The sequence below is a fragment of the Tachysurus vachellii genome, chromosome 22 (assembly GCF_030014155.1).
Source record: "Tachysurus vachellii isolate PV-2020 chromosome 22, HZAU_Pvac_v1, whole genome shotgun sequence".
In the NCBI taxonomy this organism is placed as follows: domain Eukaryota; kingdom Metazoa; phylum Chordata; class Actinopteri; order Siluriformes; family Bagridae; genus Tachysurus; species Tachysurus vachellii.
In genome coordinates this window covers 12,058,121-12,071,764 of record NC_083481.1, presented here as the reverse complement: position 1 = coordinate 12,071,764, position 13,644 = coordinate 12,058,121, and positions in this window count along the sequence as shown.

Here is a 13,644-nt window from a genome sequence, read left to right as displayed (position 1 = left end):
AAAGAGGTTGTGTCCTCCCCTCTGTAGGCATCTTCCTTGGCATGTCGAAGTTTTTTCAGTTTGGCTGTGAATCATGGCTTGTTGTTACTGAATTTAAGGAAGGATTTGAATCCATGCATACAAGATTTTAATAAAATGACATTTTGACTATATAATTATTAATAATTATAGTGGAACTTAAAATTTTTCATTGTGGAACACAAAAGGATAAAATGCTGAATTAATAAACACATTTCCTTAAGATTGCTTTATAACTGAAGCATCTCCCACCTGTTTCCTTCCAAAAAAAAGTCCCATTCAAAATGTAAAATCAAAGCATTTTCTCTTAAATTTCTCTGAAGTCTGCGGATTCTGCATTTTTCATCTCAATCCTTTCAGGTGTCAATGGCTTCTTCTTGGACCTCATCAACAACCTCCATATCCACTTCCTCAACATCTGACTCATTCGGTTACACTGTCCAGCCATGTTGAAGATGGCTCTGTGTCATGCTCAAAGAGCTGTAGGTTTGCCCAGATGACCAGCAGTTTTTCAGCCCTTGCATTTGTGAGCCTGTTTGTGTGTGTTCACAAACAGTGACCAGTTGCCGTCAGAGGTGGCTGATGTTGGTGGGATTTGAAGGATGATAGAGTCTACACGTGCAAGGGCCTTAAATCCACAAAGTCCTTTCCATAAGGTACATGCAGATATGTGCTGGCACAAATGCCATATCCCATCCCATTCCCAAAGACCTTGCTTGGTGCGGTACTTTGCCAGACTGCCAAGAACTTTGCTTTCATCAAGACACAGATGGTGAGACATGGCAGGAATATGCTGTATGCTGCTGTGTGTACTGGCTTCATGCAGAAATCCTGGTGTTTCCCCATTAATTTGGCGAATGCAGTTTCCTCTGCTTGCAGAAACATAGAAGTGGGCAGGACAGTTTGTGTTTATTATTCATTTGAGGTCAGCAAACAGACATTTCATCTGACAAGATGGAAATTTCACCTTTGATTCTCATCCTGCTAGTCACTATTTCGCAGAACACATCATCCATCAGGATTCTCTTGATGGCACTTTCAATGGCTGCAGTCTGGCATTTGGCCATCTCTTTCAAAGACTCCTTCCCCTCTAGCAGACTGTCATACAAGCTTCAGTATGGTGTTTTTTCTTTTTGCTTAGTTAGATTGCTTCCCTTCATAACAAATTTGCCCTTCACATATTTCCCTACTTGTTTTGCTGTCTCGTTCATTGTATTCAGTTCCATGATGTCCTTCAGGAGAAGTTTAAGCGCATGAGCTGCACAGCCATTTGATGTTACGTGTGGGTAGGTCTCCTCCACGTTTGCAACCATTATATTTGCAGCATTGTCAGTTACAATTGCTAAAACCTTCTCAGGACCAAACTGCTTTCAGCTCATCAGCAATGTAGGGATCTGTGTGTCTGTTGTCCTTTGTGTTTGTGCTCTTATCGAATACTGTTTTTGGGGTGGTGACAATGTAGTTGATTGTTCCCATCACAGATGACTGAAATGCAGTCAGCATTGTCAATGGTTTGTCAGTGACCTTTGCTTGCACTCCATGTAACTCTCTATCCAGCAAATTAGTAGATGTCTGGTGGGAGGTGTGTATGAAGGTCGAACAACATTCAGAAATCTCTTCCAAGAGACATTGGCTGTGGGCATCAGAGGGGATCCAGTTGCATACATTTTGCTTGAGCAAAACATCCATCAGCATTTCTCTGGATACATTCATCCATTGAATCAAAATCCTCTGATTCCAGAGTGACCAGGAGCTGAAGAGAGGGTGTCTAAATCTGAATCATTTTCACTTTGAATTTAAGCAGATGAACTCTTGCCCATGGTTGCTTGTTTTAAGCCCTGGGAAAACTCTTGGCACTTGGCTAAATACTGTTGCATCTTTGTGGCATTCTTAACATAAGTCTTTGCAACTGTAAACAGCCTTTCATTCCACACTGGCTGAAGTGAAATGTATCCACACATGAGATGGTGTGTGTGGTATAGCTCTATAGAATAAGATTGGAAAAAAAGCTTGTAAAAACACTTATGCAATGCAATGCATAGATATATAAATAATGAATGGAAAATTTAGAATATTTTGGAATAAAAACATTTTACAATTGATGCAAATGAATAGAAATAGTCTAGATGAATAAACACTCCTCAATCAGCATGCTTGCTAAAACAAACTATAACCTATTATATACAATAGTTCATTCAAAAGTTTGGACAAATTACAATTTCTTTCATGTTTTTGAAAGAAGTGTCTTATGCTCATTTAAGCCTGATTTATTTGATCAACGATAAAGAAAAAAACAGTAATATTGTAAAATATTATTACAATTTAAAATGTAATGCGAGCTAGCCTTATAAAATGTCAATGAAATAGTGCTAGCTTACATTTATCATACTGTATTTGATTTACTGGCTGGCTAGCTACTGTATAAACACATTTTGGTATTTGCTAAATAAACCTTTTAATAAACTAAATACACTTTTCCAGCCATGAATATTCCCAGATTTTTGCAGCCCTAATCCATATTCTAAATTAAAAACATTTTGTGCATTGCAACTGAATTGGAAAATAAAAAGGGAGCTAGCCTTTGTTATTAATCTAGAGGATAAAATAGCGATTTATTTCAAGATTTTAAGATTAATTAATTTATTTTTATTTGCATTCAGAATTTACCTTCTATGTAATAAATGATCATGTGTGTTATGTGTTATTAGTTTACTAAACAAATTTTTGTAAATATTTCCATTTGACATTGAACTGAATGTAATGTAACTTGTTACACAAAATGAGGAATCCTTGGCGTATGTCTACATGTGTTTCATTTAAATAAATATAATTTAATTACATTTTACACAGTAATAATGATTGTGCCATAAACTAGATTCAGTGCTAGCTATATTCTGTACTATTTCCAACATTATCTAACTTTACACTCTACTCATTGTTGAAATCAGATGACTGTTATCTAATTACGGATAAGGGATAAATACAGATAAGGGAAGCGTTTAATTGACCCGTGATCGTTCCTCTGGGCCATATCCCTCCAAGTCAACAAGATATTGCAGGTGAATTTGATGAATTTGGTTAACATGAGTGCGGGCATTTCCTATGGTTTGCCTGAATGTAAACCTTTATGTACCTTTATGTAAACCTATGTGAACCTTTATGTGAACCTTTATGTAAAACTTTACGTACTGCTTGATGTCAGAGGGCAATGAAGGCCACCAGAATGTCTTTCATGATAACAGAATTGTTCTCTGAAAACCAGGGTGCCTTGTGCTGGAGTGAACCCGTTTTCTGAGACAAGTAGATACATACTGTAGGGAGGGTAGGGAGGGTAGGCAATCAGTAGGGAGGGTAGGCAATCAGGATGGAATTTCTTCCATGATGTTTCATACTGGGGGGCACGGTGGCTTAGTGGTTAGCACGTTTGCCTCACACCTCCAGGGTCGGGGTTCGATTCCCGCCTCCACCTTGTGTGTGTGGAGTTCTCCCTGTGCCTCGGGGGTTTTCTCCGGGTACTCCGGTTTCCTCCCCCGGTCCAAAGACATGCATGGTAGGTTGATTGGCATCTCTGGAAAATTGTCCGTAGTGTGTGATTGTGTGAGTGAATGAGAGTGTGTGTGTGTGTGCCCTGCAGGGTGTATCCTGCCTTGATGCCCGATGACGCCTGAGATAGGCACAGGCTCCCCGTGACCCGAGGTAGTTCGGATAAGCGGTAGAAGATGAATGAATGAATGAATGAATGAATGAATGTTTCATACTACAGGTGCTATGATTACTGAGGGGGTAAAATGGGTTGGGATCTGGGTCTGGGTTGACTGGGCCGTAAAAGGATGAAAAGGGCGTCAGCCATGCTGTTTTTTGAACCAGGTCGATATGTGACAGTGAAACGGAAGCGTGTAAAAAACAGTGCCCATCGGGCCTGATTCTAGATTCTTATGATCAGTAAAATACTTGAAATGGATACTTTGAAATGGCCCCCTCCAGGCAGTGTCTCCACTCCTCCAGGGCTTCCTTGATGGACAGTAACTCACTGTTTCCAACATTGGACAAGAAGGCACAAGGGTTGAATTTCACCAGGGACCCATATCTCAGAGATAGCACTGCAACACTTCCATTAAGTCATGGTAAGCACCAGGGATGGCCAGTTGCCATGACGTGATGGTTGCCTGGTTCCACCATGTCTCAGGGTAAGAGGCAAGTATACTACAAGACTCTTCTCTGTACTGGCACCAAGGTGGTGGAATGAACTTCCCCTAGAGGTCCGGACAGCTGAGTCACGGGCTATTTTCAAGCGGTGGTTGAAGACCTACTTATTCAGGAAACACTTCAACTAGCACTTCTTTCCTCATCTTTTGCATTTTTTTAAAAAAAAAAAAGACACTTTTCCATTGTAACTTTGAACAAATGTTTTAAACTCATGGTATCTTAAGTATGTAACTTAGTGAGCCAGCATTAATGTATTCAATGCTAGAGATTTAAGCACTTATGTATGTCGCTCTGGATAAGGGCGTCTGCCAAATGCTGTAAATGTAAATGTGATGCGACATGAGGGTCTGGGTGAGTACTTGATACTTTGGTTTAAGCAGCAGGATGACCAGCTTGTAGGTATTTGTGAGGCCATGATATTTTTGGATAGTGGTCTTGAAGCCAGCTGAAGGCCAAGGATTATTTGGTTAGTTGGACTGGATGTGATGAACTAGGTTATTTCCCCCGTGTGAAAAATGCCCATTTGTAGCTTGAGGGAAAAAGTTTGGTATGTGATGAGGCCGTTCCCGATGGGTTGGTCATCCACTACCTTAATTCTTAGGGGAACGGTGCATAGGATGGTGAGGAGTTGTAGATCCTCTACCAGTTGTCGCTGTAACAGAGGAACCTGAATCTATTAAGGCTGAGAAAGGGTATGTAGTATTACCACGGAGAATCAATGCAGGCAATTGGTAACCGCCTTGGTAACTTGGTGTTTAGACTTCTCAGGACATGAAGCACACCTGTGGCTTGCTTGCCCACAGTAAAAACACAGCTGCTGATGGAGGCATCATTGCTGCTAATCAGTGGACAAACGGGACTGTCCAATTTGCATGGGTACGCTCGGCTCTCTCATGACTGGTTCTGGTAAGATATGTGAGCGTGAGGCCGATTGCGAATTAGAATGTCCAAACAAATAGTCAGCATGATATACTGTGCCAGGGTGGTGCCATTGTCTCGGCAGGCAAGTTCAGCCTGTAGTGTGGGATTCAATCCTTCATGAAATATGCCTTTTAATGCGGACTCATTCCCGTCACTTTGTGCAGCCAAAGTGCGAAACCTCACGGCATAGTCAGCTGTGTTCTCCAGCAGGGTGCTCAAAAACATCCCTAAGTAGCTGGAAAAAAATGAGCATAAGAACTCAGTTAAAAGTGTCATTAAAAATGCACATTTAGCAGGTTGGGTAAAAACACTTTACAAGCCCTTACAAAGATCAGCAGAGACATCAAACCTATCTGGGAGTGCCATAAGAAAAGACTCTGCTCTGGGTGTGGGCGGGTTGCTGAGAGCTTGAATGAGGTTAGCGTTAGTGTTTTGTAGTGCCGTGAGCTGTTCCTGGTAAGCAGCAAGTTGCACACCTTGACAGGCCACCAGGGCTTGGAGTTGAGCGGTATCTGCTGGATTTGTAGGAGGTGAAGTATTCTGTAATTAATTGGAAGCAGAATCCATGATGCAGATAAGGGAAGTGTGTAATGAGCACAGCAAACAGACAAAAAGGTAAAAAAAAAAAAGCCAGCAAGGCAGTCAGTGAGGCAAATAGAGCAGAAAAGGGCAAAATCCAGAAAACAGTAGTCACAAAAATGCAGAAATAGAGGTCATTCATGAGAATACAAAACACTAGAGAAAACCAAGCTCGGTAAGGTGATATGGAAGTGTAGTATTCTGGTGAGGGTTATTTTTCCCATTAATTTCTTTATTTTTCTTTTTGGGCTGTCAAATGTAAGCCTTTCAAACATTCAAACATTTAGATTTATGCACTCGGTGGCTATTATCAGTGTATTGTACTCTTAACAACTAGAGCTTAGGAACTGGAGCTCACAATCTTTTTATGACTTTTGACAAAATAAAAACAAAAGTGCAATCATACACCACCACCGAGACAATTTTAGACTGTGAAGTACCCCTGAATCCAAAGAAGCCAGTGAAGTTCAATTACTGAGTGGAATTATCATTATCATACACCAACACATTTGAACCAACACATAGCTGTGTGTGGTATACTGTAGTATAAGTTTTGTGATGGTCTTACAAACGCTTTAGATTTTCACTATAAAATGAAGGGTATACAGCATCTTCAAATGATCATTAATAATGCAAGTTGATACTTTCACTGATTCACTGCTTGCTCTGCTAACACACTGTCTATCCTGAGGGCTTGTATGGCTTAATGGTTTAGATGTCTTTAAAATTAATGACTAAACATTAATTTCATAAAAAACAAAAACCTTTCCCCACATAATATGACAAAAAGCATCAATGACTATTTTAATTTCCCACTGGGATTAATGAAGTAATTCTATCTATTCAGCCAGAATTTTTTATGGAGATATTAAATAAGCATAGTGCTCATTTCCTAGATGGAGTGGAAGCGTACATTAAGTAGCTGACCTGCCAATTGAAGTACACACAACAGTACAGAAAAAAAATCATAAAATAACTAGACAATCAATAAAACTTCACAACTGTCCAAGTGCTTAGCATTCATATATCCAAAGATCATGTAACAGCTTAAAAGAGAGCACTTGAAGTCAAGGAAGGTTGCCCTCTAGTGGTGTGGTTGTGAATTGTGTGATGTAACTAGGTGTGATGTTACAGTATGTCTGACTCTATATATCCAAGGACATAAGATTTAAGGGTGTTGAGGCGATGCATCACTGACTTTCAGAATTCTTTTATACCTGCAACTTCAGCTCCAACTACTAAAATAATAATTTACAAATAAAGAAACACACAAAACATTCACCATTTTTATTTAGTAATACAGACATCACGTCTTTTAATTTTTCAGTACATTTTAATGTTTACACAAAGTCTCCAAACCTCAAACCTTCAGGACAACATAACAAGCTGCATTTTTATCTCATTTACTTCAAGAGAGAGACAAATGAGTACTTGGTGAGGGAACAACTGTATATATCTATAATGTAAGTGATAATATGAAATGACTCCCTTGAATTTGCAAAGCACTTAAACCTAAGATTATATAAAATGTCAAACGCCTAAGAGAAAATGTCACCATATCAATGGTTATACACTTTTCTTTGCTAAATAATAACATGCTTTTAATCCATTTATTATTAGGCTTAATGTGGTGTGCCTGCTGTCTCTGTTTAGGAGCTGTTACTACAGGAAAAAAAATACATGTTAATATGAGCACATAAATATAAACCTAACATTAATGTTACACTTGTAAATACTGTAGCAGCTGCTGTGATAGAATATTAATCAACACCATCTGATATAAGAATTCTGTCATGCTGTTGTGTACTTATTCAATCAAAACACAATCTTACTCACTCTCACTCGTTTTCTACCGCTTATCCGAACTACCTCGGGTCACGGGGAGCCTGTGCCTATGTCAGGCGTCATTGGGCATCAAGGCACCCTGGATGGAGTGCCAACCCAGACCGGAGTACCCGGAGGAAACCCCCGAGACACGAGGAGAACATGCAAACTCCACACACAAGGTGGAGGCGGGAATCAAACCCCGACCCTGGAGGTGTGAGGCGAACGTGCTAACAACTAAGCCACCGTGCCCCCATCAAAACACAATCTCTTTCTTGAGAAATAATTTTTGACTGTCATTCAAGTGTGACATCATAGCACATGCCACATGTATAGTGTTTAATATACCAGCAATCCTAGTTAATGGTGCAATCTCTGAAGCAAATACAAATTTTCGTCAAAGATTATTCTGTGGTCATTTAGCAGCAGAATTTCTGAACTCGGTACCACCTGTACTCTGTCAGAAGTACACGGATGGAGGATGCAGTGTATGACCTTTAGTGATTTGACAACTTATGTACAGTAATGAATCTATACATGTTAGAATCTGGAAACTAATTGGAGTCCATTAAATGTTAAAAATATTCTACATTTAACCTACTATACACAGAGGATTTTTTTTTAAGTGTGTGTTACTTTTATAAGTAAGTGCATAATTTGAATGCACTCACTGGCTTTAAAGTCTGCCAGGGATTTTCTGCCATTTTAAATTTTTTTTAAATATCTGTGAATTAGTCCCAGACGGTTGATTATATCACCACAAAATTTAGTATGTATCATCTACAGAGGGTTTTTTCCAAAATTTATTTAAATAATTTTGCTGGGTCAAACACTTTGGTCTAATCTGAATGATGTTTCCAAGGTGCTATATCAGAAAAACTGAGGGAAAAAAGTCAAATGCCTACAACAATGGAACCAAAGCAGTTGTTCCAACCAAATGTCTTGTGCACCATCACAGTTAAGAACCCTAGCTGAGAAAGCATGAAACCTATGTGTTGGACATTTTTGTTTCTTTGGCCATCTTGGTATTATTGTTTTTTTTTTCAATGGTTTTCTATGGCAGACTAATTAGGCCCTAGGTGGATGCTGGGGGAATCTGGTACCCTCATAGAGCACAGTATATCCAAGGCACCAAATTTTGAATCAGTCCATCAATTTATGTGGTGCCAACAAAAGGCCAAATTTCAGAGGATATTTTTTGATAATAATGTTTGAATTGTTTGTTGTTAAGAGTTATGATCCTTATTTTTCCAGAATTCCTGGGTCATAATAAATGATAGAAATCAGACTCCACCATGTTGGAAAAAACATTTAGAATTGTTTTGAAAAACCTACTTTTGTGAACTAGTCCTAGATCATTAATTCTATCACCACCTAATTTGGTGTTCATCATCTAGGGTTCTGACCAAAGTTTACTCAAAGAATTTTGCTCAGGCAAATGATATAGCCACTAGTTAGAGAGTCATATCTCAGGAGTGCTTTCTTGGAGTGATGCCAAACTTGGTACACTTTCTGGTATTAGCTTTCAAGGCTGTGCACCAAGTTTCATCAAACCTGGCCACTTGGGGGCGCTATACATTAACGAAAACCTTCACCTCCACGTTACTCTGACACCAAAGCAGATATTTAATTTAAATTTTATATGTGCAATCAAAGTTAAGGATCATAAGAAACTTATACAATTTCCATGTCAGCCATTTTGCGTATCATGTATCTTTAATTTTGGCAAAATCAAATTTAACCATCTCCTCCTACAATTTTTCTGTATTACCTCTTTGGACCATTGTCACAATTGACCAGTGTACATCGCCACAATAGAGCTTTACAGAAATCCGGATATAAAATTGTAATTTTAATTTATCCCTAATAAGCAAACCAAGGCAGACAGTAACAAAGAATGAGTCAACATGAGTGGAACGAGGGGAACCTCAAGGGAACATCAAGGGAACCTTTCCACATCTGGGTGACACTGGATAGTGTGATAAATAATATCCCATCTATTACAATAAACTATGAAGTAGAGCAGTGATTTTAGTCTAAATTTCAGCAAATATGCATTCATAACTTTCTGGTACAACTTAGGCCAGGTTCTACAAACAGATTTTAGTAAGCACTCAGACTACATCATTCTCTACTAACTGTAGCTTATGTACTTTATAGTCTGCTCAACTTTTTTGGACAGGCATCTGTACTAAACTGCTGTCTGAAACTCTATGCCGAAAGCTGTCTATCATTGGCATAACAGTGGAAGTAAATACCATGTTTGTGAATAATTGTACCCAAAGATAAAGCAAGTAAAGAGCAGTGGGCCTTGGGAAGCACCAAACTTTACTTGTTTACTCATAGAGAATCATTTCTCAAAATCATGTCTAACAGACATGAACCAGGAAATCATCATCATCATCATCATCATCATCAAAAAGCTTCCAGTCATGTTTTGGAAGGCCAAATCACTGTTAAAGACAGTTAATAATTACTCTTTGAGGGTTGAACGTGTAAAAGAATCTGTAAATTATTATATTGATATTTTGAATGTTGTTCTAGAGTTTCTATCTAGGATTATTTTGCTATACGCCAATGTTCATGCTGAGCATTTGTAAAAAAAAAAAAAAGATTAATTAATGACAACATTCCTATTTTTATTTTTTCCATGTTTATGATTTTTGGCAGTTAATGATAGAAATTCATTCATTAGCTTTATAAAAAGGATATTAAAAGTCTACACACCATGTTAAAATTGCAGGTTTTTGCAATGTAAAATACGACATCAAAATAAATTATGTCAGATATTTTCCACATTAAAAGTAATAGAGCAACCAAAGCAAAACAAATAAAGTAATGTTTCAAAAACTCTGGGGAAAAACCATTACACTAACCTGGTTGCAAATGTACACACCCTTAACAATAACTTTCATGAAGCACCAAAACCTAACATACTCTTCCTTGCAAAAATACACCATATTAATAAAAATCTCCTGTGTCCAGCCCTTTTCAAGTAATTCCACAGGTTTTCATTAGGATATCATTTTGGCTATGACTGGACCATTCCAAAGACATTCTATTATTCACTTAGATTTGTGCTTTTGGTTAATATCCCTTCAGTAGGCCTGTTTTTTTTTTTTTTGAGCTATTCATGATTCCCTCTATCGAGACTAGAGCCCCAGTGGAGATACAGCAACATAGCATGATGCTATCACCACCATGCAACACAATGGATATGGTGTCCTTTGGATGATAAATTCATAGGTTTTTGCACCAAAGATATATTTTAGAAATGTTCTGAAATTGTCTAGTATATATATATCTTTTTTTAGTTAGTTCTATGTAAAGTTACATGGTGAAGTGTTTAGTGTGTAGGATTTACAGTACTGTGTTCATTACATTATCAGGTTGCAGAGACAGTGACAGTTGCAGGTTATGAATCTTTAAGTTACCAGTCACAAACAAATTCAAATCAAGCAGACGCAAAGTCAGCAAACAGGCAGACAGGCAATATGCAAACAAAGTCACTTTTGCAAGAGACAAAGACATACACCAGAAACATAACTGTAACTCAAAAACATAAGACTGAGTAGGTATGTGACAATGCATATACTTTGATATTATAGCTAGTCCTCTTTTTGGGGGTGCCTTGGATCTCCTCAAGAATGAAAAACTAGGAATGGCCGATAGTACTTCAATGTCCAGAGGAAGTGGGGGTGTTTTTATCTCGGGAGCCAGCTGTGACTGGCTTGAGCTTTGTAATGTGGATTATGGGTACAAGGTGGCAGTGGCATGGTAGGTTCAGCATTTTGAAGGTGTTATTGGTGTATGAGTTTCTTAAATCCATCAAGGAGAGCCACACTCTGCTGATTATATAGCACGGTAGAGCATTATGAGGACTTTCTGTGAATTCCTTGACCCTTTGGGTTACATGTTCCAGCTGTTGGTGTGCACTCTTGTTCACTGCTCTTGAACCATTAAGCTTTCAAGAAGCTTCATCATATACGGGATGTGAATTGGGATCCCTAGTAACTTACTAGCTTCAGAATTCCCATAGTTTTTGAATACATGGGTGAAGATGAGCTCAGCAGTTTTAAAGGCAGTTTTGATAGATAAGGAAGGGGCAACAGATGAAAGGACATTCCAATGACCAAAATAATGACCATCACCTTGGGATCAAGGCAGGTCAGTGATAAAATCTAAGACAATGTTTTACTATGGTCATTTTGATAAGGGGATTGGAAGGAACTTGCCTGTGAGTAGGTCCCTAGGTATCTTTAAGTATGCTTGATGAGTTTGCTTTTCAACTGAGGGGGCACATTTTTTTCTTGCTGGACATTGATGGGGTCTTCTTAGGCTTGATCATTTTAATTTCTGGTCAGGTTATTGCATGCATAGACACTCCACACATAGTAATCTGTACTCAAGATTGAGCTGGGATACTGGAGCCATGGCACATTAAATCTACACACTTTAAAGTGTAACAGTGACATGCCTGTGTGGCTCTTTATAAGGCTGTGTAGTGAAGACATAAGAACTGTGTTATATATGTCTCCTTGTGCCTGGCTGCATATAATACTGATCTGTACCAGAGTGTTATCGAGTCATATGAGATAATGTAGATTCAGGCTGGGAATGAACAACGTCTATAGAACAGTGGGGTATTCATGAACCGATTGTGTGTTCTAGCATTGTTTGTGGTTGTGGAGTGGTTATAATGCCCATGTTATAATATTTAAATACCATCAAAATAGATCTGGATATCAACCTTACATAAATTGTTTTGTTGATGTGTGTTGTTCCCTCATTATTTCACTTATTTTGGAGTCTAAAAATCTAAAGAAATCTAAAGAGTTGTCACTAGCAGTGAAGCAAGCAATCAAAAATTCAAACAAACCCATCAGAGAGATAGCAAAAACCTTAAGTGTGGCATCAAATACTCTAATATTTATTAGATCTAATATTTAATACTTGGTTGTTGTACTGTATGTTATACTGTATGTCCACTCGCTAACAGACTGATTATTATATTTGTTGGTGCCAGAGTAATCTTTGGTTGTACATACTGTAAATAGTTATAGATAGTATGTTACAATGCAGTGAGTTCTCAATATTGTTTAATAGAGTAGTTAAAAGTAGTTATTACCAGCAGATTTACAATTGTTCGCACACAATTGCACCACTTGGCTCATCTGGCTTTACTGTTCAGTCATGAAGCATGCTGGTGCTGCTGCTTTGCTTACTTTGTTGCTTTGCTGCACTCACAACACACTTCAATTTTTTTAATTAAATGGTTTCTGCTGTGGTTGTTTGCAAAAACATTGGCTGAATATACTGCACACCTGAGCTTGCAGGTGTAAAGAAGCTCATTGTTGACCTGTTATGCTACCTAGCTCCTTAATTGTGCATCATGCACATGTCCTGTATTTTCTATGGATTTCTGTTAATTCTACAATTTGACCTTTTATTGATTAGGATTTTTTTAACCTAATTTATGTCCTGTTTTATTTAAGTTTGATTGAGTTTAGTTTAATATTTTGTCTCTTTGGTAATGTTTGTATTTTGTTTATTTCTATTGTTTAAAGTTTTCATCAACATAAAAAGGAGGAAATAAACATACTAAATGTAATTCACATTTACAGTATAGTGTGTTTTTGAAATTGCATGTTTTGTACAGCATACATTATTGAGCCCAGTGACTTTTATTAGTGTCATATCATGTCATTTTTTTATGTATTAATTATTATATATTTGACTTTTTTTAATTGAAACACGTCTCTTGGCCTTCTAATTGTAATGAACCTTTGTGTCTTTTCCCAGAATCCCCAGGGTGGGAGTCCCATGGTGGCATAACCATTTCTTTTCATGTTACTTTATTTATCACATTATAGATTTCATTGATAAAGTTAACACCCACTATCTCTATGCTTGCTATAAACCCTCTGTATGGCTATAAGTCAGCAGAATGAATTCAGAACTGTATAGGTTAAGACTCTAAATGTGTCTCCAAATGGTTTCAGGGTCAGTGCCACAGGGTACATAACCCATGTTAGAGATCTATAGTCTGGATGTGATTTTATGTGTACATATGTAAAAATAAGAACATGAAGGAGC